The 26,298-nt window shown below is 46.4% G+C and overlaps 1 long non-coding RNA gene across 1 annotated transcript in view; it reads right to left on the reverse strand.

The window, feature by feature from the left end:
• Positions 1–7,976: 7,976 nt before the first annotated feature.
• Positions 7,977–26,298, reverse strand: part of LOC138473611 (uncharacterized) — a 102,996-nt gene continuing 84,674 nt past the window's right edge. The window contains exons 2-4 of the long non-coding RNA XR_011268811.1: positions 9,026–9,197; positions 8,783–8,903; positions 7,977–8,607 (exon numbers count right to left, since the gene is read on the reverse strand). This is a non-coding gene — a long non-coding RNA (uncharacterized lncRNA). The remainder of the gene's footprint in view (positions 8,608–8,782; positions 8,904–9,025; positions 9,198–26,298) is intronic.

The following is a 26,298-nucleotide window of genomic DNA, read 5'->3' on the forward strand; positions in this document are numbered from 1 at the left end:
GTTTCTTAAAAGGGATAGGTGCAGTTAAAATTAAATTCAAACCAGGAGCTCTTTTACAACGAGCAAAGCAATATCCCATGACTAGGGAGGTGGACAAAGGTATATTTGAGACCATTTCTGCTTCAATGAAGCAAGGCATATTGGTGCTATCAGATTCATCATGTAACATTACTGTGTACCCTGTGAGGAAATCAAAGGGAGGGCCGTGGAGATTTATTCTGGACCTTCGTCCCTAAACAATATAGTCGAAGCAGAGCTTCCTTTAGTTCCAAATCCTCTGACAATATTGTGTAACACCCCATCTACGTCTAAATATTTCATATTTGAAGAAAGCATTCTTTTCGATTCCCCTTCATGAAGATTCACAAGATTTGACTTCCTTTTCATATAGAAATACGCTTCTGAAACATGCTTGTTTGCCCCAGGTGTACTGTGAGTCCCCTTCTATATTTAACAGAGTCCTTCAGATGGACCTGGGTAACGTCCAACTCGAAAGCATAATAATTCAGTATGTGGATGACATTTCGGTGTGTAGTGAGACAGAAGAAAAATATAGAGAAGACTCATGACCATACTTTCAGAGAAAGGATATGAGGTAGACAAGGAGAAATTACAATATTGTCAAGAAGAAGTTTTTTTACATAGGAGAGTTGATCCCTCATGAGGGGAGAAAAGTGACACATCTAAGAGCAGAAGCAGTCCTAAAAATCTTAGCTCCTAAAACATTGAGGGAAATGCAACAGTTTCTAGGTTTATGCAATTATTGCAGGACCTCGGTTTTTGATTACAGTACGTTCATTCAACCACTTTCAAAGGGACTCAAAGAAGCCCAGGTAGATAAGAGCACACTAACACGGACAGGTGAGATGACTGGGTTTGAAGAATTAAAAAAAGTAATCAGTACAGCTCCCGTATTGGGGATCTCTGAATATAATGAAGAATTTTATGTGTTCTCCCATTCAAATGGAGAAGTCATGACAGCAGTTCTCATACTTGGAATAAGGGGGATGGCATCCTGCCACTTCCTTTAGGTCTATTTACCTATACATTTTGGTAAAGACTAGCTTATTCAGCATGCTAAATATGGCAATAGCTATTTCATTAAGCTAACTGTCATATGTGTTCTAAAAGACGAGCAATAGAGCCCTTCAAGAGTGCATTATAACTTTTTTATTTGGCCAGTGTTAATAAGTGCAAATCAAATTGTATGCATTTAAGTTTGACAAGAAACGTTTTCGTTTTCTAGTGTGCATTTGGATCAAAACACATTCATCTTATTCCACAAATTTATTAAAGAAAGAGTAACATCATTGTTAAGCAAAAGTTTAACAAATACAATAAACAGGTACACCATCATTCATGTTTTGTCTCAGTGAGCAATAAATGCAAAGAAACATGGTGTATTCTGTTGACACAAGGCAAACAATTACATGGAGTGTGTGAAATCAAGAACCATGTGTAAAAGAAAAGGGCATTATTTCTTTCTAAAACTGGATTAGTTTCTGTTGGCTCTTGAAGTAAAAGGGACCTAGTCGTTGGTCAACATTAAGAAACAGATCGAGTTATGGAACGGGATTGTGGAAATGAAGCCCTCAAGATAATGTGGTCCCGTGACGTTTCGGCGGGAAGCCTTCTTCATGGGCCTCGACTTTGTCTCCCCTGTGTAAAGCAAAGGAAAGGAAAGTAAAAGCGGGCTCAGGTTTATTGTAGAGCTCATCTAAAAAGGGAAAAGTCTGGTGCTAGTGATACTGGCATGCATTAAAATCTAATTGGGACCATCTATGGGTACAACGGTGGCGTTGTCCGTTGGCTTGCTTGCACTTGGTTACTGACCTGGACGGAAGTCCGGAATTCGTATTTACTTCCAGTCGTTGTTGACAGGGAATTGGGAGTGTTGTGTGGCGGACCTCTTCAAGGAGATTGCTGCAGGTGGATGGCGGATGTACTGGGTGTACTGGATAGTGAGGCGAAAGTAAAATATGTATATGTATAAGTAGAGTATTGAAACCAAAAAATGTGGTAGTCACTTGAGTGAAGTGCTGTTCTAGACTGAACAAAAGGACAACACAATACCTGGGGCACAATGTCTTGCAGCTGTATGAAGGTGCTGGGCTATGTGCAGTAGGGAGAAATCCCTTTGAGAAGTGCCTGGTAGGTGGCGTGCATGCAGTATCTCGCAGTCGCGCTCGAGGTCTCAGTGTGCTGGGATCTGCATGCGGCCGTCCCTTGGTGTGGCTCTGGGACCCTGGATTAAGCAAACCAGGATAGAGTTAAAAAATGCTCATGTTGTGCTAAAATGAACACGGAGCATGGTGTGCAAATGCGCGCCAGCCCGTGCTATATAAATTTGGTCTGGAAGTGGGGAAGTGGGACTGTGGTCGCGGAATGTCTCCATGGCGGGGGCAATCCGTTCCCAGCCTCCACGTGACTTGCCCAGCAGGATGCTCTTACCTGAGGGTCCCTAAATGAGTGGATCGTATTCTTTTGCTGCGTGTCCCGACTGCTGAAGCTGGCGTAGCTGCAGTGAGAAAACCGAGCTGTGTCTGGAATACGCCCAGCGCAGGCGAAGGGTGTAGAGTGTCTATGTCCCTACACATGCGCACTTAATTAATGCCCAGAGGTTGGCTTGGCAACCGTTCTGTTAATTGGGCTGCGTGAATGTACATTGGGAGAAGGAGGGGAACCAAAGACGAATCGGATCGGCTGGGACAGGGCTGTGAGAGGAGTGGAGCATGTGAGTGGAAGTGCAAAGATATCAAATGCCCCCCTCTACTCATAGATTCGAGTGGGGCGAATGGAATAGCATTGTATCGTCATGCTGTTTGTGTGCCTCGTAAAAAGACAAACTAACACACATTACCACAATCTTGGTGCTCCTCACAAGTGTTATGCATGAGAAAAATTGGTTCAAATCTCGTGGTTGCGTGTGTATATGCAAATACATAAATTAAGTAGAACAAAGGCACAGCAAGAGAGAACAAGGTTGCTTATGAGGGTAAAGCATTGTAGATTCACACTTTTTTGCACAACATTAATTAGTTTCCATTAATACATCTCATGTGCATTTTCTCAAATTATACATACGGAGGCACATGCCTAATTGATATTCTACTGTGCGTGAAAATGTGAAGGAACAGGCACCAGGCGGTCATGTTATGTATTTGTATTGTGCTGCAGTTTGAGATTGCTGGCAAATGTAGTAGGCACGCTTTGCTAATTGCTAACATGCGGTGCCACAGAATGCTCTCCTGTTAGTGTGGGGACAAAGATGTAGTGGGTTGCCCGGGTGCCAAGTTGTAGGGGTAGGGGTTGCCTGCTCATCCGAAGGTGGTTGGCATGGCCTCGTTGAGGCCCTTCGTTGTGGCTTTAAGTTTGAAAATCCACCATGATTCCTTATAATAGTGCATTAGATGCGTTGGTGGTGTTCAATACTGCAATCCACCAGTGTATGTCGCCTGCACTGTGTTGGTATTCCATATAGTGCGAGACTAATGGTGCTGAGTGGACTCGGCATCGAATCCTGGAATGATGTTTGCCAATTCTTTTGTTGACCTGCCTCCGGGTCTGGCCAACATATCTGAGCCCGCAAGGGCATTCAATAAAGTATACCACATTTGTGGTTTTACAATTTGAGAAATGTTTGATTTTCCACTCCTTTCCTTCAATTTCAAATGATGTTGTTTTTCTGGTGAACCTACACACATTGCATGTCCCACATGGGTGGTGGCCCACTATTTCCCAGATATTCCAAAGTCTGGTCCTTTGGGACTTTTTATTGAGCCTGGCATGGGTCAACATATCTTTAAGATTCTTGCCTCGCTTGAGTGCCATTCTCGGGGTTGGTTCATTCGGAAGGCTCAATTGCACCAAAGGCCAACATTTCTTGATGATGGCCTTGAGTTTGGTTGTATTGGGGCCAAAGGTGGTCACACATGTCATCAGTTGTTGGCTCTCCATATTGCGTATTTTGGGGGTGAGTAGAGTCTCAAGTGGAGTGTATTGTGCTCGCTTGGTGGTATTGCGAATACATTTTTTGGGGTATCCTCTGCTGAGAAGTTTGTTTTTCAAAATACTGGTGTGTTCTTTATATTGTTCAAGTTCCGTGCAATTACGTCTGAGCCGTAGAAATTGGCCAAATGGTAGATTATTTCTAGGGTTCCTGGGGTGGTTGCTCCTATAATGCAAGAGAGTGTTTCTATCTGTTTCTTTCCCATATAGGGAGTAGATTAGTTTTTCTTCTTTGGCACTGATTTCCAAGTCCAGAAAATTAATCATCTGGTTGCTTTTGCAGAGTGTGAAATGGATTTCTTCAGTTTGTTCATTCGCCAAGTGTAAAAAGTTCTCTACTGGGGTGTTAATGTCCTGCCATATAAAGATGATTTCGTCGATGAAGCGGTACCAATGCGAGATCTTGTCTATGAATGGGTTATGTAGGCTAAGAATATGTTGTTGTTCGTATTCTGACATAAAGATCACTGCCAGGCTGGGGGCAAAAGCCGCTCCATTGCGGTCCCACTGACCTGCAGATAGAAATTCTCATCAAATAAAAAGAAGTTGTTCGTCATGGCCAGTTCCAACAGTTCCACGATAAAGTTAACTGGGACCGGCCTTTGTGTCATATGTTGTTTGAGGTGGTGGCAGATGCATTCCAGGGCTGCATCTTGTGGGATGCTAGTGTAAAGGCTAGCAATGTCCATGGACACCAAATGTTCCCTTGTTGGGTGGAAGGTCAGATCTTCAAAGATGGCAATTGTAGCCATAGTGTCCCTTAAGTAGGTAGGGGTTTCTTGGCTCAAAGGTTTAAGAAAATGATCTACAAACTTGCATACTGGTTCGAGAATGGACCCACAGCCCGAAACTATGGGTCTACCTGGGGGGTTTTGTTGGTTTTTGTGCATTTTTGGTAGAGCATAGAATGCCGGGGTTCTACCCTCCGACGTGTTGAGGAAAATGTCTTCCTTTTCTGATATCCACCCTCGTTCGAAAGCTAATCTTGTTGCTTCCTGTATTTTGATCTTGATTTGCTTGGTAGGATCCTTTCTGAGTTTTTTATAGTTAGAAGTAACATCTAAAAGGTTTTTGGCCATGCCCTTGTATTGGGTGAGACTTTGTACTACTATGCCCCCGCCTTTATCAGCCATTTTGATGACTATTTGGTTGTTGGAGGAAAGGTGCTTCAGGGCTTTATGTTCCTCCTTGGATAAATTCGGTCTTGCTTTTGTTGTTGTATCCTGTAGTTTGGAGATCTCTTTTCTGACACATTTTCAAATGTTATAATGTGAGGCGCAATCTCATTTTCTCTCGGATTAAAGTTGGAAGGCACTCTCAGACCTGACTCTTCGTCTTGTTCCATGGGTTCCTTGTCTTGAAAAAATGCTTTACATCTTATAGTTCTGAAAAAGGTTGAGACTTCTTGATCCAGTTGGTTCTGGTAGACGGGACAAATGAGAGACCCTTGGTTAAGACCTGTATTTCAGTTTGGGATAGTACAATCCCCGATAGATTGAAGATAGGGATATATTCTAGTGTCTCCGTTGGTTGCGCCGCCCTCTGGGTGGTTGGCTCCATTGTTGGTAGTTGAAGGGTTAGTAAGGCATGGGCATGGGCATTGGAGGCGGAGGGCCCCAGTATCGGTCTCTGCGACCCCCTCTCCCTAAAAAACGAACCTGGGGAGGTGATTGTTGGAAATAGCCTCCTTGTTGTCGTCTCCCTGGTGCTTGTGATTTCTCGTGTAACGCTCACCTGGTTCCCAGGGAGGCGCGGCGTCGAAGGCGCAGAACTCTGAAGATGGACAGGAAGGGCCCCTCTATTCTGGCTTCCCTGGCTCGTTGGATACCCTCCTGTGCGTGAAAAGGGAGTATTACCAACTGTGGAACAATGCTCAAGCCTCCCACTCCCTTCCAACCCTCCACGATACCTCCTCCACGATTCCCCGTGAAGCCTCACCTTAGGGTTTGGAAGGATGAGCTCTCCATCCTGCTTCTGATGCAGGGGCGCGTTGAAACCCAGTTACTTCACTGGATTGAGGATTGATGGGAGTTCAGGTAAGCTTGACTGTTCAGGTAAGGCGCTGTAAAAGTTCTGTTCAAAAGTTCAAGCTTAATAATAATGTTCGTTGTCTAATTGCAGCAAGCGCTAATGCTTATGTCTTTTTCCCCTTAGGGGAAGGGGTTCGGAGTGGCGGAGATATGGCGCCGACCCGAAGTGAAATAGTTCTGGATGAGCGCTCAGGTAATGTCTTTGCATTCGCTCATTCAATGTCTTTGTCTTTTTTCCCCATAGGGGCCGGGGTCCGGAGATGCCAGGAAGCGGCAGGACCCGAAATGCAGTGGGAATAATCCAACAGGTAAGACTTAAAAGGAAACTGAGCTTTCCTTATTCCTTTTCTCCCTCTCACCTTTGTTCTTGTCTTTTTTCCTCTAGGCGCCGGGGCGTAGCTGAATCCGGAAGATCGCTGCTGAAGATGGAAGCGCCTTGCAAAGGTGAGTAAAATGCAGCGCTGCAGCGATCGAAACGAAATGCCTTTAAAATGATGTCTTCCTTTTCAGGGCCGTTGGAGAAATGACTCTGGGATGCAGATTTAGCAGGTAAGGGCTTTTCTTCTCCTATTCTCTTCCTTTCTCCCCTTGCAGGTGTTCCAGGGTGCTGGCAGGCGTGGCTGAAGTCAGGATGCAGGAGCTGACACGGTGAGCGTCCAGCTGCTAGGTGCAGAACAACGCGAAGCATGTGTGGCTGTTCGGGTGGGGTTTAAATAGCCTTGGAAGAAGTTCCTGGTATGTATCCTTCCACCAATCAGGTATGTATCCTTCCCCAACCACACCCGGGTGGTGAAGTAGTCCTACAGGTTAAGTAGTCCCATTCAGGCCTCAAGAGGGCCTGGATGAAGCAGCAAGGTCTGCATCAGGTAAGTGTGCACCCAAGCACTTAAACACATATCCTCTTCTATGAGCCTGGCGCCTAAGGCGCCAGGAATGGGGTCCGCTATGAGCCTGGCGCCTAAGGCGCCAGGACTGAGTCCAAAGGGCCCCGACTTGGGCCCGCTGAGACTTCCCTGGGGAAAATGATGTCTGCCTCTGGGGTTGCTGGGCCCGGCCTGGCTCCTTAGAGGTAGGCATCATGACAGGTCGTCCGATGAACCCGAACTGGAGATGTCCGAGAACGAAACCCATTTTCTGCCTCCTCTCCTGGGTCCGGCTTGGTTGGCTGCTCTTTCTTTTTCTTTTCTGTCTTTATAGTCTGCTGTTAAATAGGAGTAGATATTTTCTATTTTGAAATTCTGAATGTCCTTGGCCAATTTTTTATGCTTCTTTTCCAGTGTCAGAGCCATAAATTGATCAAGAGTGGTGTTAATTTCTTTCAATTTATCTTGTGCATTTTGTAAGTCTGCATTGTTAAGGAATTTTTCTTCTTCTGTCGCTACTTCCAGTTTGATTTTAGCATGTATCCTTTTGGCCGTGGTAATGGTTAAGACCATAAGATCTTGTGAACATTTAGTAGATATCTGACTGAAACCCAGCATATATTCTTGGTCCTCCAGAAATAATGCTGGTTCTTTGTGAACAATGAGACCCAATGGGACCATAGTATTCCCTAAGGAAATGTCCGTGGACCTCTTTTCGGAAACATTTCTTTTTTAGTTTCAGCAGGTCGTCCCCTGATGCTGCAGAGGCGCCATCAAGATTAAACAGAGGGGGTCCCTGAATGATATCAGAAGTTTCTTCTTCCGAAAAGCTTAAAATTTGTTCCATTATGAGTATAGAGTATCCAGGGTAGCATGTTAGTGCGAAGCAAGCTTTGGTCAATAGATTAGAAAATAACTGAAAAACGAGATCAGATTTGTTGGTTTAGAAAACCCTAGTATAGCAGATGCTATATCTAAAATCTATATAACTGGAGGGTAAGCTCATAAATAAGTGGGAGGATTTAGGAGCTATATAATACTTGGAACAAGGGGGATGGGGTCCTGCCACTTCCTTTAGGTCTCTTTACCTATACATTTTGGTAAAGGCTAGCTTATTCTACATGCTAAATATGGCAATAGCTATTTCATTAAGCTAACTGTCATATGTGTTCTAAAAGACGAGCTATAGAGCCCTTCAAGAGTGCATTATAGATTTTTTATTTGGCCAGTGTTAATAAGTGCAAATCAAATTTTATGCATTTAAGTTTGACAAGAAACTTTTTCGTTTTCTAGTGTGCATTTTGATCAAAACACATTCATCTTATTCCACAAATGCATTAAAGAAAGAGTAACATCATTGTTTAGCAAAAGTTTAACAAATTCAATAAACAGGTACACCATCATTCATGTTTTGTCTCAGTGAGCAATAAATGCAAAGAAACATGGTTTATTCTGTTGACACAAGGCAAACAATTACATGGAGTGTGTGAAATCAAGAACCATGTGTAAAAGAAAAGGGCATTATTTCTTTCTAAAACTGGGTTAGTTTCTGTTGGCTCTTGAAGTAAAAGGGACCTAGTCGTTGGTCAACGTCAAGAAACAGATCGAGTTATGGAACGGGATTGTGGAAATGAAGCCCTCAAGATAATGTGGTCCCGTGACGTTTCCGCAGGAAGCCTTCTTCATGGGCCTCGACTTGGTCTCCCCTGTGTAAAGCAAAGGAAAGGAAAGTAAAATTGGGGATCAAGTTTATTGTAGAGCTCATCTAAAAAGGGAAAAGTCTGGTGCTAGTGATACTGGCATGCATTAAAATCTAATTGGGACCATCTATGGGTACAACGGTGGCGTTGTTCGTTGGCTTGCTGGCACTTGGTTACTGACCTGGACGGAAGTCCGGAATTCGTATTTACTTCCAGTCGTTGTTGACAGGGAATTGGGAGTGTTGTGTGGCGGACCTCTTCAAGGAGATTGCTGCAGGTGGATAGCCGATGTACTGGGTGTACTGGATAGTGGGGCGAAAGTAAAAACATATGTATATGTATAAGTAGAGTATTGAAACCAAAACATTTGGTAGTCACTTGAGTGAAGTGCTGTTCTAGACTGAACAAAAGGACAACACAATACCTGGGGCACAAGGTCTTGCAGCCGTATGAAGGTGCTGGGCTGTGTGCAGTAGGGAGAAATCCCTTTGAGAAGTGCCTGGTAGGTGGCATGCAGGCAGTATCTCGCAGTCACGCTCGAGGTCTCAGTGTGCTGGGATCTGCATGTGGCCGTCCCCTGGTGTGGCTCTGGGACCCTGGATTAAGAAAACCAGGGTAGAGTTAAAAAATGCTCATGTTGTGCTAAAATGAACACGGAGCATGGTGTGCAAATGCACGCCAGCCCGTGCTATATAAATTTGGTCTGGAAGTGGGGAAGTGGGACTGTGGTGGCGGAATGTCTCAGTGGCGGGGGCAATCCGTTCCCAGCCTCCACGTGACTACTGGGTGTACTGGATAGTGGGGCGAAAGTAAAAACATATGTATATGTATAAGTAGAGTATTGAAACCAAAACATTTTTTGCAGCAGTTCTCACACAGAAGATGACATTAGGACATGGACATAAACCATTGCCATACCACAGAGGGATATTAGATCAAGTTATGAAGGGACATTATCCTTGTGAGCAATCTTTAGCTGCTGCTACATTCACAATTGAAAAAGCTTCAAGTATAACGATGGGGTGCTCAACAACATTATTTGTAGAGCATGCATTATTTGCCATTTTAGAGAAGCCCCAAAGTAGATTGACTAAACAAAGAGCATCAGAGTTTGAGGTGATCATTTCTAACCCCATGATTAAAAATGTTAGATGTAAGTCAGTGACTCCAGAATCGTTTACAGCAGAACCAGTAGGTGAGGATGATTATGTACCCGACTGCCCAACATATACTGAGTGTTATAAGGATATTCCCCGAGCTAGAGAAACTACCCTCGGGAGGGGGAAATAGTTTTCATTGATGGTTCTTCAAAAATTGACCAGGCAACTGGGGAAAGACATACTGGAGTAGCGGTAGTGAAACTGAATAGAGAAGGTGAATTCAAGGTAGTAACGAGCATGAGGTTGTCTTTTAATTATTCAGCACAGGCTGCAGAATTACTGGTGCTCATTGAAAGAGCCTTGAGGATGAGGAAGTGATGATGTACTCTGACTCTGCTTATGCGATGTCAACCGTACACGTACATGCAGGTTTGTCATGTTGGAAAAGGAGGGACTGCCTCCGTGCAGATGGCACTCCAGTGCAACATGCAGCCCTATGGGATAGGCTCATAGGAGCATTGAGTCTCCCATTATAACGTCACTGTGTTAAAGTTGAACTTAGATTGTGCACTAATAGCGTCACAGTGTCAAAGCTGAACTTTGAAAGTGTGCCCTAATTGCATCACTGTGCTGCATTCCCATCATCATTGAGTATGCCCCAATAACGTCACTGTGTTAAAGTTGAACTTAGAATAGGCCCTAATAGTGTCACTGTATTAGACTTGAATTAAGATGGTATTCCCAACATCATTAAATGTGCCCTAATTAGCTGCACTGTCTAAAAAAGTTGAATTAATTTAGAAGGTATTCCCAACATCATTGAGTGTGCCTGGTCGCATACACTTTACTGATGACCACAATATCACACTACTATGCCTACTCTCTCCTATACACCACCATTCAACTAGAACACAGCAGTACTATGACACATTCAGTAAAGTTGTTCTATAATATAATATCGAGACTGGACAGCTCCCAATACCTAGGAGTCCCGGTATAAAATCCTTAATAAACTCCAAAGTGCGCAAAACCCGGTTTCTAATATGCTTCTCGCCCTGGGTCGAAGAGACAAACCTCTCCAGGACTCCGAACCCTCCACTGGCTCCCAGTCGGACGAAGGGCCACTTTCAAGACCCTGTACATCACTCACTGTGCAGTGCACAAGACCAGTCCTTTATATCTGAAAGAAAAGTTAAAACCTTACCTCCCATCCCGCACCCTAAGATCAAGCACTGCACTCCTTTTAGCGATCCCAACCACCGACTCTGTCAGGATCGGAGGATCCGCTTTCTCAGCCTTGGCCCCAACTCTGTGGAACTTGCTTCCCCCACATATTCGACACACACAAGACTATATGACAATCCGCTCAGTACTAAAAACGTGGCTCTTTCCATAATACCATCCACAACCTTAAGAAGCAACAGAATTTCCAACAACCCAATGACTAAATACACCATGGGACTCCCAAACATGTCGTCATCGACTACGCCCATTAATTTGGCCATAAACAACCATATCCCTGAATACAGAATAATGATCTCATTGGATCATAACTCCTCCCAATTCCCATGAGGCCACTATGTCCCCCAGCCCGTTTGGTCCATGATGTCGCTGTGCGCCCCTGCCCGGATTCCCTGCAATATCGCTGTGTGCCCTCTGGCCCCAGTGCCTTTGGTTATATGCCCATCCCCCTAGTCCACTGTATAACACTGCATATCCCCACGCCCCTAAGCTCCCTGTGTTTTGCTGTGCCCCACCCTTTAGCCCTGTGTTATCACTGCGTACACACCACCCATTGGCTCCAGTGATATTGCCATGTACGCCTCTGTTCATGTGTTATCGCTGTCTGCCCAGCCCCTCCAATCCACATGATGTCTCCATATGCCCCCAGGCACCTGCTCCCAGTGTTTTCACTTTGTTTCCCTGCCCACTAGCTACCCGTGTATTCATTGTTACCCCCTGGCCGCCCGTGCTATCGATGTATGCCCAACCCTCTCTGCCCCTCTGTTCCCCCGTGCTGTCGTTATGTTTCCTGACCTTCTAGCTCCTCCTGCTGTCATAAGTGTTCCCCTCCGGTCCCCTGTGCTGTCGCTGTTCAACAACACATCTATTCCCCGTGAGGTCACTGTGTGCCTCTTTGTGCCCTGTGTGTCCCGGTGTACCCTTGCCCTCCCGTTCCTGTGATGTCGCTATATATCCCTCTGTTTTGCCCTCCCCTCTAGTCCCTGTGATGTTGCTGCGTGCCCCTTTGTGCCTGTGTCACTGTGTACCCTGCATTCTTGTTCCCCGTGATGTTGCTATGTATCCCTCTGGCCCCCCGTCCTGTCGCTGTAAGCCTAGCCTCTAGTTGCTATGTATCCCTCTGGCCCCCTGTCCTGTCGCTGTAAGCCCAGCCCTCTTGTCCCTGTGATGTCCCTGAGTGCCCCTACCCCCTCCAGCTCACATGCTGTTGCTACGTACGCCTGCCCATCTGGTCCCCGCCCATACCCCCTTGCCCCTGTCGCTGTATGCCCTGCCTGCTAGTCCCTGTGATGTCCCTATGTGCCCCGCCTCCCATGCTGTCGCTGCATACCCCCGCCCCTGACCCCCGTGAGGTCGCTATGATGCCACTGTGTGCACAGCCCCTTGCCACCACGCGGTGACATTACGCGCCCGCAGCTCCCCTCCTGGTCCCCTAAGATATTGCAGCACACCTATGCCCCTATCGAGACCAACTTAGTGACTGTGTGCACAGCCCCCTCCGGTCCCCCTTAATGTCACTGTATACCCCCAGCCCCTCTAGTCCCGTAATGTCTCTCTGCACCTCTAGCCCCTGCATGCTTTCTGTTTGCCCCTACCCTGTCCCTACCATGTTGTTGTGTACCCAGCTCTTCCAGTCCTCAGGCATGCCCTCCTGTCCATACTTTAGCACTTGCACAGTCTGGGTGTCTCTAGACCGAGTGCAGTAGCTAATCTTCACACTGGCGCTGCTCATTGGCTTGTGGCAGTGTCTCTGCGTCTTCCCACGTTCCTCCCTTGTCATTGAGCGCTTTCAAAGCGCATTATGCTTAGGCGCTTTATTGATGAACCATCACATCATATCATATCATATCATATCATATCATATCATATCACTATGCTTACTATCTAATCTACACCATCACTCAGAGTACAGCTATACCCTTCGATAAATTCGGTCTAGCTGCTGACATTCAAACACTACGCCATGAACACCTCATCACTCTAATAAAACGCAGCTATATCCCATGACAAACCAGCCTAGCCGCACACATAAGCATCCTACAGGCCTAACGCAGCCAGAACCCAGTCTGGATGTCTACCCACCAGACTGCACACATTCAACTGATATCTTCACCACCACTCCTAATGCTAGGATGCAGCTAGCATCAGACAATTACATCAGCTGCTCACATAATTACATCAGCTGCTCACATAACTGATGCAACCACGCACCCTACGACTTTACTCTCTCTACTGACCTGGACTGTGGTCCCAAGGACGTGTGTACCCACAACCCCTTAGGTTGCCCAGACCATCTCGTCATTTCGCCAAACCGCCGGTCCACTATGACGCCACCTGTGCCCACCCCCTGGGCTCCCGCTTAGTCACTATGCACCCCTCTTCCCACCTGGTCCCCTATGACATTGCAGTGTACCTTTTGCCCCCCTAGTGTCCCACCTGGTCCCCCTAAAATCTCACAGTGCACCCCTTGCCCCTCTAGTGTCCCATGTAGTCGCTGTGTGTCCTGCACCCCTGGTCCCCTGGTCCCCTGATGTCGCTGTATACCCGCAGCACTTCTGGTCCAGTGATGTCTCTCTATGCTTCTCGCCCCTTCATGCCTGCTATTTGCCCTACCCTGGCCCCCACAATGTCACTATGTACCTAGCCCTCAGGTCCCCATGTACCATTCCCAAGCATGCACGCCTGTCTATGCCTTAGCACATGCATGGTCTGGGTTCTCCAGACCAAATACTGTAGCTAGTTTTCACATTTGTGCTGCGCTTGGCCTGCAGGAGTGTCTTTGCGTTCTCACTCGTTCCTCATTGTCACCTAGCGTTTTCGAAGCGCACTGTGCATGAGCGCTTCATGATTGAACTATCATATTATATCACTACGCCTAGCCTCTACTCTACACCTTCACACAATTAGAATACAGATATACCCCTCGATAAATTCAGCCTAGCTGCTCACATACAAACACTACCGCATGAACACCTCATCACTCTAATAAAACACATCTATATCCCATGACAAACTGGACTAGCTGCTCACATAAGCGTCCTACAGACATAACACAGCCAGAACTCAGTCTGGGTGTCCACCACTAGACTGCACACATTCAACTGATATCTTCACCACCACACCTAACGCTAGGATGCAGCTACCATCAGGCAATTACATCAGCTGCACACATAACTGGTGCACCAACGCACCCTACGACACTCTCTCTACTGATCTGGACTGTGGTCCCCCAAGGCGTTCAACCTACAAGCGCTTTGAGGTCATACCAATGATATGTAGAGCGCTATATAAATGCTGAATAACATAACATAACACTTAAAAGGCTGTCAACACAAAGAATGAGGGGTGTGTGACTTCAGAGCATCTCACACGCTGCGTTTGGAATATGCATTCTTTTGTTTACATATTCAGAACACATCACAGTCATCTACAAGTCAACAGAGAGCAGCCAGCTTGGTGGGCCGCTTCCTGAGGTATTTACCCCTGTGACCCGGACTGTCGCCCGCCCAGGCCAAGAAACAAGCCTGGAGGTAGCGATGTAACTGAAGCACTAAGAGTATCATGCACCTAAAGCTAAAGTAATAGTGGAAAAAAGGAAGATGAAGTAACTTACTGACCAATACGTGTAAATACGGAATAACGCAAAGTAGAAAGAAAACGTATAGAAGCTTGCTGTAGGAAATATATAACATGGCAAGGATGGTCATAATGAGAAAATGGACGCTGGCTCACGTTGAACTTAACCAAGCTACCTAAAAGACAGGCCGAGGCTGTAGAATCAGGAGACACAGAAAAGCATCTCTGTGTGCAGACCCGACGATGAGTTAAGGTTGGCCCAGAATTAAGGATGGTATTTTGAGGGATAAGCAGAGAGCAAGAAGGGAGTACATGGATAAGCTCTGAATTTGGGACCTTCTTCATAGATGAAAGAAGAAGAAAACATCTCTGAGAGCCAAACTATTGGTCAATTAAAAGTATTCAAAGTTCATATGAGATAGTGAGCAAGTCTCTAGAGGCCAAAAGGAGCAACAGCACCCTGCATAATTAAATCAAATAGCAGTAAATAGAAGACTGAAATGACTCAGAAGTCAAAAAGGCTATTCATTAGAGCCTGAAGCTAAGATAGTGGTGTGCTCACACTCCCTTGAACGTTCAAGGACAGTGAACAGGCAACAAGGTTAACTACAATGGAAGACTTAGGCTGATGGCCTACCGATGAGAGACGATGGCCTAATTGGGATAACAGGGAGTAGTATGATGTGATTCAAGCACCTAAGTTTCATTTCATGTATGTGCTGATAAAGAGCCAAAGGTTCAAGGTTGGGATAGTATGCCAACCAATCAATGGAGTTGAGGGACAACCTAACGTGCAATGTAGCATAGACCAATCCACTGTTGCATTGTCTGCTATAATCAGTACTATACGCATTTAGAGGTAATTCAAGGTGTGCCCTATAGATAAGGGGTAGCCAATGATGTACTAATCCTTATATGTTGTGTAAATCGATATGTTCCCTTAACCAATCCCTTCCTTTGATAGCTTTTGTATTTTGACACACAGAATAATGTCATCGATGATGCATATTGGGGTATAAGTCCTCAATGTAATCAAGCTGCTATGCGAGTGTGAATGCATCAGTCCGATGTCTGCGAGTTCTCACTGCTTTATTAATTCACAATAAAGTAGTACTTTGCCATATTCCTTGAATCTGATTATTTGGTTTGAGATCAATATTTGCAATTACATCTAGCACAAAATATGCTTCAAGGTGCTAGGGCACAGAAGGATTTTGCCATATTGCTTTCCTGTGGGGCTCTCTTGCTATCCCCTCCATTTCCTGTGGGACAAGGCACCTTGGGTATGATGCAAGAAGGCAAGGGTCACTTTTTACATCAACATGGATTGCACCCCTTTCCACAGGCTTGCTTTTGTCCAATCCGCTCAACCTTTTGACTTTATAAGGAAGGGGTCTCCTACTCCTTCCTTGATTCTTTTCTGGACACCAAGAAGAAGACATCTCTGGATCCTTTTTGGGAGAACATCCATTCCAAAGTCCTCTGCCATAGACGTGAATACTGGTGCATCCAAGGCAGAGGAGAAATATTTCTCCTAACCACCCACAGGGGAACATTGGGAGTGAACAGCTGGACCAAGACCTGCCACTCACGCAGCTGCACTGGAACCATGCTCCTCACAGGAGGTGGAGGAACCCCCGGAAGTGTCAGCCTCATTCCTTGGACTGGGGAGAGCAGAGTAAGAATCAGTCACCTTGTCCCCAGAGACTCTGGATTGGGCTTCATAGCAACACAGAAGCCAGGGAACAGCTCTGGGCCCTGATTCCTACACTGAGACACTTGTGAGCTACACATACTCTGATATCACCTGCCTGTCCCAAACTTCTTCGTGCCATGTGCTGTTGTTTATTGGATCACACTGCTTGTTGGACCCAGTTGACTACACAATGCCAAAAAGTCCCCTGAGGAAGCTCATAGAAGCCTGTCTCTATGCTGTTGAGCCCCCCAAGGCAAAAATAAGGTACTATGAAGAGGCTCTGACCCATGGTCCACTTCTGGGGCAATAGTGACTTTTAAGCCTCTTTTAGCACCTTTTCTTGAAAAGACATATCCTTTAAAGTGACATTGCTGTAATGTATTGCCCCATCGCCCCATCTCATGTACCCAGCGTTCTATTCTTTACAGGTTCTGCATGTTCTGTGTTCTTTCCAAAGCAATGGCTTTTTGCTTGTATTTTTTAGTTAATTGTTTCCATTTTGACTGTCTAATTAAAGCATATATATTTTTATATTACCTAACCTTGATTAGATATTCTTTTATTTTGTAGTCTTTGTACTATTGCTGTTTGGTTTATTAATGTTATTGCTTCACACCCCCTTTGAGAGTATAGCGTGGCATCGGCCCACGTTGCCACATAAGGCAAAAGAGGAATACCTGCTGGGCTGTGTCTGTTTGACCTTTATTATTGAGAGCACCGCTGGTTTAATAGTAGTATAAATGAAGGTCGATTGACCTCTGACGGGCCCATAGAATCAGAGCTCGCCCGCAAGTACTTTAAGACGAGATTGCTGCACCTTGAGGTCGATGGGGGTGCAGGTTTACTACTCCAACACCAATCAATAAGGACAACTCAATGGTTTGGCAAAGGGGAGTCCGTTTAATGACACGTACAAGAAACAGGGAAACATGGAGATCAGCAATGATGCGATGGTCCGTATCGCTCCAACTCCCAACAATCTTCATTCAAACAACAATAGTTATAGTCAAATTTCATCATCATTGACGTGTAACACTCAAAAGTTTGTCATGCAATTCTATTGGTTGGAAAAGGTAACTTAAGTATAGGTGCTATATCTGTATATGGTAACGGAGTGTGAGGATTGGATAACTCTTATCGGGTGGGCGTCTACGCTCTTCCCTCTACATTATTCATGCAAACGTCACTAAAAGTATGACGTCTCATTGGTTCTACTATCTGTAGGACCTTACATTATTTGGCCCACTCTGATTGGACTGTGATTGGGCTGGCTACAAGACTAAGCATACATCTCCACTTTAATTAGCAGCCTGCAGAATGTTCACCCAGATACAGGATGCCCCAAGATTCACCCTGCCTCCCTTCCATCAATCAGTACTTTATGGCTATGTGTCAATTAGTTGGCTGAGGTTGGCCTCGAAACTGTAGCTTCTTGTCAGGAAAAGTTATGGTATTTCCTGCTTTGGGTGACATCAGACGTTGGTACCTCTTCGCGCTTGGCTGGTCACGTGTTAGCACACCGTGAATCGGCTTCATTTTCCTTCTATTTGTGCATTTAATACTTACTTTCGGCCGCCACCTGCCTGGGCCCCCTTATCTCGACCTTCACCGGGCAGGCTGCTCTGCTCTTTCAGTTTCGATTCCCCGAAGTTGCCATCCGCCTCCCTCTCTTGGGTTGGCCTTGATTTCCTAGGCACGGCCTGCTTCTTGCTGAGTTTCGATTCTGCCATCTCTCTTCTTGTTTTAGCTGGAATGAGAATCCTGGCCTGTTTGATCTTTAGTAACCTGGGTTAATTCTGCTTTTGTATAAAGTGGACTGCACTTATATAATGTGCTTCGTTGAGGTAGATATGTAGTTGGCGCTTGCCGCTCTATTATTCTAATCAGCGTAGCAAGCCACGCACTGTTTTCTTAGCTTCTTGCGTTAAAAGCCTATGTACAGACGTTAGCTGGTTGAATACTTTCATCCTGCTTTACAGTTACGTTTCTTTTTATTTCAACATCGTCTCTTCTTCTATGTCTGTGATATCCTTATCCATGGTGTTTCGTCTTTGTGTGTCATCTTTTGGATGTTGTTCTTCATCTGTACGTCTGTCCGGGCCCTAGTGACGTCACCATTCGTTTTCAATTAAGGCCTCTTGAGTTTCTTCTGGGACAGTGTTTAAGCAATCTTCATTTCGTATCATTTGCTGATATGGTTGTCTCAATGGATACCTTACTGTCCATGGTTGTCTGGTTATTGGCATTTCAATAGGTATTGCTCTTCTGATTGGCACTGGACAGAGCCCTAGTGCGGCTCTCTGCTGGTTTATTTGCTCATTGTACGTCACATAACTCGGCGTGAATGTTCCTGGTACTTCAAAATGGGTGGCTGGAGTGCAGGCCATATTTGGGACCTCCCCTACACTGGTGTCGGGATGAGTTGGGGGTTCAGCTACTACACATCCCTATAATCCTGCAGAGCAGTAGCCATTTCGTCTGAGTGCAGAAGTGAACATGGAGCTAATGAAGAAAGGTTAGTGTGTTTGTGATATGCTTGGATTTTCCATATATCAGAGATGAGTCAAGCTGCAGCATGGAGTACAGTCCTTTAATGGTTATATATATATATGCGAAAAGGATCAGGGCAAACGCGTATAAAATATGACCCACTCTTTTATCCCATTTACCATGTGCATCACGGTAAATGTGAAGTAGCATAAATAAATTGCACTACATCAAAGGTGTAGCACAGGAGAACATAAAACGTACATTGCATATACAAAAAACAATCAACAATACTTGTCAGATACGTACACAAAATGTGACTTATATAAATGTAAAACGACCCCTTTGCATTATCTTGGGGCTGTGTACAAATGTGAAAGCTACATTCGTCAGCTGGTTACACAGTTTTTTGGTTAAACCCTGTTGTTTTGTTTGGTTGTCGACACAACTGTGGGAATTGATTCCCAAAACACGTAGAGCTTATGACTGATGGATTGATGAATTAAGAAAGGTGATTATTGTTTTGTTGAATTTATTATCAGTGTTGAAATAATAATTGCGTATAAGTTTGTTTTCACCGAAACATTTTTTATAAACAATCAAGATCGTCAATATAATAATAGTCAAGTAAAATTATTTTGTTAAAGATATAACCAATAACCTTAATTGACTACCTAGTTAGTCATAAATATTGATTGGATCACAATCATATTAGGTGTGCAGGGGACAGGAGTGTTCCACACGTCTGTGGACACCTGTTTTGTTATTCTAATTGGTAACACAACCTAATGTTGGGGTTGTTTTTTCCCCCACACACTATTACTTGTCCAAAAGATAACACTAATCATGAACTAACATCGAGGTGTGCTCGTAGTCAATAGGAATTACCATCTCAGCCCAGACAGAGATTAAATCAATGTCTTCTACCTCGCTCCACCCCAGCCCAGACAGAGGAGGAATCCATGTCTTCTACCTCGCTCAGCCAAGACAGAGGGGAAATCCATGCCATCTACCTAACACCACCCCAGCCCAGACAGAGGGGAAACCCCATGCCCTTTACCTTGCACCATCCCAGCCCACACAGAGGGGAAGCCCATGTCTTCTGCCTCGCACCACCCCAGCCCAGACAGAGGGAAAATCCATGCCATCTACCTCACACAATCCCAGCCCAGACAGAGGGGAAACACATGCCTTCTTCCTTGCTTCATCCGATCCCAGGCAGAGGGGAAATCAATGTCTTCTACCTCGCTCCATCCCAGCCCAGACAGAGGAGGAATCCATGTCTTCTACCTCGCTCAGCCAAGACAGAGGGGAAATCCATGCCATCTACCTAACACCACCCCAGCCCAGACAGAGGGGAAACCCCATGCCCTTTACCTTGCACCATCCCAGCCCACACAGAGGGGAAGCCCATGTCTTCTGCCTCGCACCACCCCAGCCCAGACAGAGGGAAAATCCATGCCATCTACCTCACACCATCCCAGCCCAGACAGAGGGGAAACCCCATGCCCTTTACCTTGCACCATCCCAGCCCACACAGAGGGGAAGCCCATGTCTTCTGCCTCGCACCACCCCAGCCCAGACAGAGGGAAAATCCATGCCATCTATCTCACACAATCCCAGCCCAGACAGAGGGGAAACACATGCCTTCTTCCTTGCTTCATCCGATCCCAGGCAGAGGGGAAATCAATGTCTTCTACCTCGCTCCATCCCAGCCCAGACAGAGGAGGAATCCATGTCTTCTACCTCGCTCAGCCAAGACAGAGGGGAAATCCATGCCATCTACCTAACACCACCCCAGCCCAGACAGAGGGGAAACCCCATGCCCTTTACCTTGCACCATCCCAGCCCACACAGAGGGGAAGCCCATGTCTTCTGCCTCGCACCACCCCAGCCCAGACAAAGGGAAAATCCATGCCTTCTACCTCTCACCATCCCAGCCCAGACAGAGGGGAAATGCATGCTTTATAGCTCACACCAGCCCAGCCCAGACAGAGGGGACATCCATGCCTTCGTCCCCACACCATCCCAGCCCAGACAGAGGGGACATCCATGCCTTCGTCCCCACACCATCCCAGCCCAGACAGAGGGGACATCCATGCCTTCGTCCCCACACCATCCCAGCCCAGACAGAGGGGACATCCATGCCTTCGTCCCCACACCATCCCAGCCCAGACAGAGGGGAAATCCATGCCTTCGTCCCCACACCATCCCAGCCCAGACAGAGGGGAAATCCATGCCTTCTTCCTCAGAACATTCCAGCCCTGACAGAGAGAGAATATCCTCCTGAAACAAGCATAGACTGATGGAGCCCCTGACCCAGAAATCCCTGGGGAATCCATGCTGTCCTCATCACCCCATGCCATCACAGACGGAGGGGGAATCCATTCCTTCTTCCTCAGAACATCGCAGCTTAGACAGAGGGGTCTCCTCTCGAGAACAGCACAGACCGAGGGTGCCTCTCCCACTGACTCTCCTCACACCAGTGCAGGCTAAGGGCTACAGGGGCCCCTATGTCACATGGTGTGCCCTGTTGCAGGAGGTGCCTCTAGTCGTGCTGTAGTGTGTGCACCTTGACTTGTTGTGGAGGGTTCCTCAGTCACTGGTATAGCAGGTGCTCTAAACCTTGAGGCATTTGGCACCAGGGGTGGACTGGGAACCCAAAGAGGCCCCAGAAATAATTTTCAAAGTGGCCCCATATTACCATATTACACATTTTCAGCAAGCCCAGACCATTTCGTATGAGAACATGAGTAAATAAAATCGGCTACCACACAAAAGAGGCCCAGGGTCTAGAGGCCTACTGGGAAATCTCCAGAATTCCCTCTAGGTCAGTCCACTCCTGTTTGCCAGTAATGTCTATAATGAGCCCTGCAATAACAAGTTCTTGAACGCCGGGTGGTCCAGCTGTAATGGGAAGGTGTGTTCGTGGACATGGACCCTGTTTTAGTGGGTACCCAGGACCCTAATGCAGAGGCTGCTGTGCTCCTTGCACAAATGAGTACTGTTCACTCAACTATGACCAGTGCTTAGCTCCATGCCCCAGGGAGTGGCACCGGTTCTACGGGTGCAGCTGTAATAAAATCTGGGTGGTCCAGCTGCAATGGGTTAGCGTGTTCGTGTGTGTTGTGTGTTCTTGGATATGGATCTTGTCCTATTGTGTACCCAGCAGGGACCCTATTGCAGCAGGTGCTGTGTTACTTGCACAAATGAGTGCTGTACAACAACTTTAACCAGTGCTTGGTTCCTTTCCCTGGTAGTGTCAACGGTCCTGCCCTAGTTTGTGCTTCTGTGGCCTGTGCTGCAACCAGGGGGGACTGGGAACAAAAGTGGGCCAGGATATTTTTTTTCAAAGCAGCCCCCCTGTTAAACATGTGAGCAAGCCCACCCCTTCTAAGAAGAGCAGAACACCAGTGGGCCTCTGCACAGGAGGCCCATGGTGCAGAGGCCCACTGGGAAATCCAGTCCAGCACTGGCTGCAACACTGCCTTAGCAGGTGCCACAGGGGCTCCCCTTCCCGGTACTAATGGCCTTAAGCAAGAATGCCTTTGTAAGTACCAATGGGCCTATCCCGCCAGTGCGGGAGGTCTGCTGTTATGGGTGCCAAAGTACATGCATGAGCATTCGATGAGGGACCTTCTTTAGTGCTGGGTGCCAACCTTGCCAAAACAGGTCATTTTGGACCTGCAATGGTGGTTTTGTATTTGTATTTTATTTATAAAGCGCCTTATGCCTAAACTTTGTACAGAGAACAGAACAGGGTACAATAATTAATGAACATTCAAAACAAGATCACAAAGGCTTAAAGAGAAGTAAGAGGAAGAGGGTCCTTGAGCCAATATTTAAAGACAGGAAAAGAAATTAGCGACTTAAGAGGCAGAGGGAGAGCATTCCAATGTTTTGGCGCTAAAAGTGAGAAGGAATGAAAGGGAGAAGAAGCACAGGGTGGATCGAGGGACCACGAGAAGAAAAAGTGATTGTGATCGGAGGGAACGAGAAGGAGTAGAAAATGAGATGAGAAAAGAAAGATAGGGAGGAGCGAGGCTGTAGAGACATTTTAAAGACTATGGCCCTCATTACAAGTTATGCCGGTAACCATGCCGCAATTTGCGGCATGGCTGCCGGCAAAACCGCATCCGTGTCTGTGTCCGTGTCCTCGGAATGAGGACTTACCGGACCATGCCGAGCTCGGATGGCCCGGTAATTCCTCACTCGAGGACACGGTTCATCCCCATTCCCATTTCAGCCCCCATAGGGCTGAATGGGAATGGGAGAGGGAGTAAACAACGGACCATTACGAGATGGCCCGTTGTTTGCTCCCTCTTCCCCTCGCGGGACCCGGTATGCACGCCTGGTTTTCCCAGGCATGCTTAACGTGTCTCGCGAGGGGACCTCGTAATGTGGCGGAACGGGTTGAACGGCGCCGCAGCCTTTTACGGCGCCGTTTAACCCTTTCCGCCAGGGTCGTAATGAGGCCCTATACATTTAAAGTTGAAGAGAAGACGTGCCTCAAAAGGGAGCCAAGAAAGAGGTCTCACAGATGCAGAGACAAAGTCACAAGGAGAAAGGACACAAAGAACACATATGCAATGTAATGTAAGGTGCATTTGTATAGCGCTTTTCCCCTTTGGTATGGTCCCAACGTGCTGTAGGCTGAACACCCTTTGGGGACAGAAGTCCATGTATGGGAAATTTGTCAGAGAGTTCTAGAATGCTTGTGTGCATTTTAGCCAATATAAAGGCAGTTATGGGTGGCCAGGTCCCTCCTAGAGGCCTGTACTTACTTATTTATTGGCAGATGACCATTCTCACCTAGTCACTTAACAGCTGCTTACTCCCTAGAACTTCCCTCTTTGGTACACCTAGCACTTACCACCCACTCCCTCATCACTTCTCTCTCTCTGCACTTGCACGTTCTGCATACTCACAAGGCCCAGTAGGTCCGCCTCTATCTCTCATTGCCATATTTGCTTTTCATTCCCATGTTCCCTCCCTGTTGATGTATAAGCATCTTACAAATGCACAATAAAATAAATTAATTAAATGATGTGTGCAGCTAAACCACATTTTTATTGTTAGGGATAGCTGCATTCTAATGGCAGAGGTGTTGTGCAATGTGTCTTATAGTCGTGCATGATAGCAGATGCGTGCGGGTGGGTGGCCATGCCTTCGGCCTGCATCCATAAGCATGGAGTGTGATCTATACCCGTGTGTCCTGGCTGGCTCTCGGTTGCGTAGATGCAGCTGGATTTAGAACTGGTGAAATGAAAACGCGGCTAACTTCTGGCCATTGGCTATATAAATGCACCTAATATAGTGCTGTATCGCTACCCTTAAAGATTCATCTAGATGCAAATAACTATGGCTAGCCTCAAAATTCATCTAAGTGCAATACATTGGCTACCCTAAAAAAAGTTATCTAGATGCAATACATTGGTTACCCACACAATTTATCTAAATGCTGTAAGTTGGCTATCCTCAAAAATGTAATCTAGATGCAATACCTTGGCTATCCTCAATATTCATCTAAATGCAGTACATTGGCCAGCTCTGGAGCGTAGCGAGATTTCAAACGGTGGTTGGAATTGCATGGTAGTGACAGGATTGTGCTCCCAATTCCTGACACCTCATCTGTTTGTAGCTGCAGACGGTGCACACTGTGAACAGGTAAGCAGGTAATGGGAGCTGCCCAGAGGAGCTGCCCTTTGCCTGTGGCCCTTTGCCAGCTGCCTGGGCATGGCTGCCCTAGGAGGGTCAGTTAAGAGGAGAAGTCCTGGTCATGTTACCTACTTACGGACCAATGGGGTGAAGTGAGTCGGGTGGGGAGACTGGGGGGAGGAGGGGCACGAGGACGAGATGCAGATGGCGAGTGGGAGAGGGGAAAAAGCCAAGACAAATAAATAAATGAAGGCACAGGAAGGCGTGCAAGCGAGTGCAGCAGGGAAAAGGAACTCACCAGAAAAGGCTTGCACTCAGGCACAGAGAGGCCAAATGGGTTGCAAGGTGGGCTCTGATGCAACATATGGCCTCTCCGGTGTTGTGCAGAAGTTCCAGTCCCATGACCTAGGGCCTCATTACACGGAAAGCGGTAATGGTTAACGGCCACCGTTACTGGTAACGGTGACCGTTAACCCTTACCGCCTTACTACGAGGTCCCTTAGCGGGTTGGTGCTTTAACGGCTGCTTTTTGCAGACGTTAAAAACCAACCCGCTAAGGGACCTCGGAGCTAATTACGGCACCGCAAAATTGCGGTGCCGTAATTAGCGCCTTCCCCATTCCCATAGAGCCCTATGGGGCAGAAATGGGAATGGGGAAGGGCAATGGCGGAAGGGGGATTTACCGCCCCACCAACCTTGGAATGGGGCGGTAAATCCCCTTTCCGCCAAGACGGTGCCGGTATTTTACCGGCATGAGCCATGGCGCTAATAGCTAATAGCGCCATGGCTCACCGCCTTCCGTGTAATGAGGCCCCTAGTCACAGACCAATGGGGCAAAGTATAGAACATATGGAAGCATGATGGACAGAACGAAGAGGAGCCAGCTGATAGGCAGGAATGTCAAAGAGGAAACTAGAACAATAGAACAGACGAGAAAAGACTAGAGAAGAGATGAGAAGCTTGGTGGCATCAAACATGAGAGGCTTTGCGGATATGAAAGAGCTAGTAGCGTCAAGAGCTAGAGATAGCAACAATATGTGAGATAAAGGAAAGAGAGGTGTCAAAAGTGATGCCCAGATTACTGGCAGATGTGGACATCGGACGAGAAGTAGGAGGAGAAGAAACAGACATGGGAGGAAGCGGATGGGGAATTATGGAGGCTGGAAAGAAGAGTACCTCCGTTTTAGATGGGTTAAGATGCAGATAGTGAGATGACACAAAGGGGCTTGGATGGAAAGGAGGCGGTTAGCCAGGGTAGAGTGAATGGAATCAGAAAAGGAGGAAAAAGACAAGATGATTTGCATATCATCCACATAGAGGTGATGTGTAAGAACGAAAGAAGTGATCGTAGAGCCTAGGGGTATAGTGTGTAAGGAAAAGAGTAGCGGACCCAAGACAGAGCCTTTCTGGCACTCCGTGAGAGAAGGGAAGAACAGAAGAAGAGTGCCCAGCACAGGTGGCAGAATCTCTACAGTTAGAAAGATAAAGTCGAAACCAGTCAAGGACAATATCAAGAAAACCAAGCTGGTTGAGAGAAGAAATAAGAATAGAGTGGTCGACTATATTGAAAGGTCGAGGAGAAATAGAAGGCAAGAGGGTTTAGAATAGCAGGAGGAAATAAGGCATTCAGAGACAGCAAAGAGAGCAGTTTCTGTAGAGTGAAGGGTCTGAAAGCCAGACTGACAAGAAGGAAGAAGCGAGTTTAGAGAAAGCTAGAAACCTGTGAATGGACAACCTGTTTAAGTCATTTAGAAAGAAAAGGAACAAGTGAAATTGGGCGGAAATTAGAGGGCAAGGAAGGATCAAGAGTGTTTTTTTAAGGATGGGGAGTATAAATGCATGCTTGAAAATGGGGGAAAAGTGGAAGAACAAAGAAAGGAACTAAACAGAGCAATAAGATAATGGGGAAGTGAAGAGTAGACTGATGGGATAAGAGAT

This window comes from Ambystoma mexicanum, chromosome 8 (genome assembly GCF_040938575.1).
Source record: "Ambystoma mexicanum isolate Mex_15411 chromosome 8, UKY_AmexF1_1, whole genome shotgun sequence".
NCBI classification, from domain to species: domain Eukaryota; kingdom Metazoa; phylum Chordata; class Amphibia; order Caudata; family Ambystomatidae; genus Ambystoma; species Ambystoma mexicanum.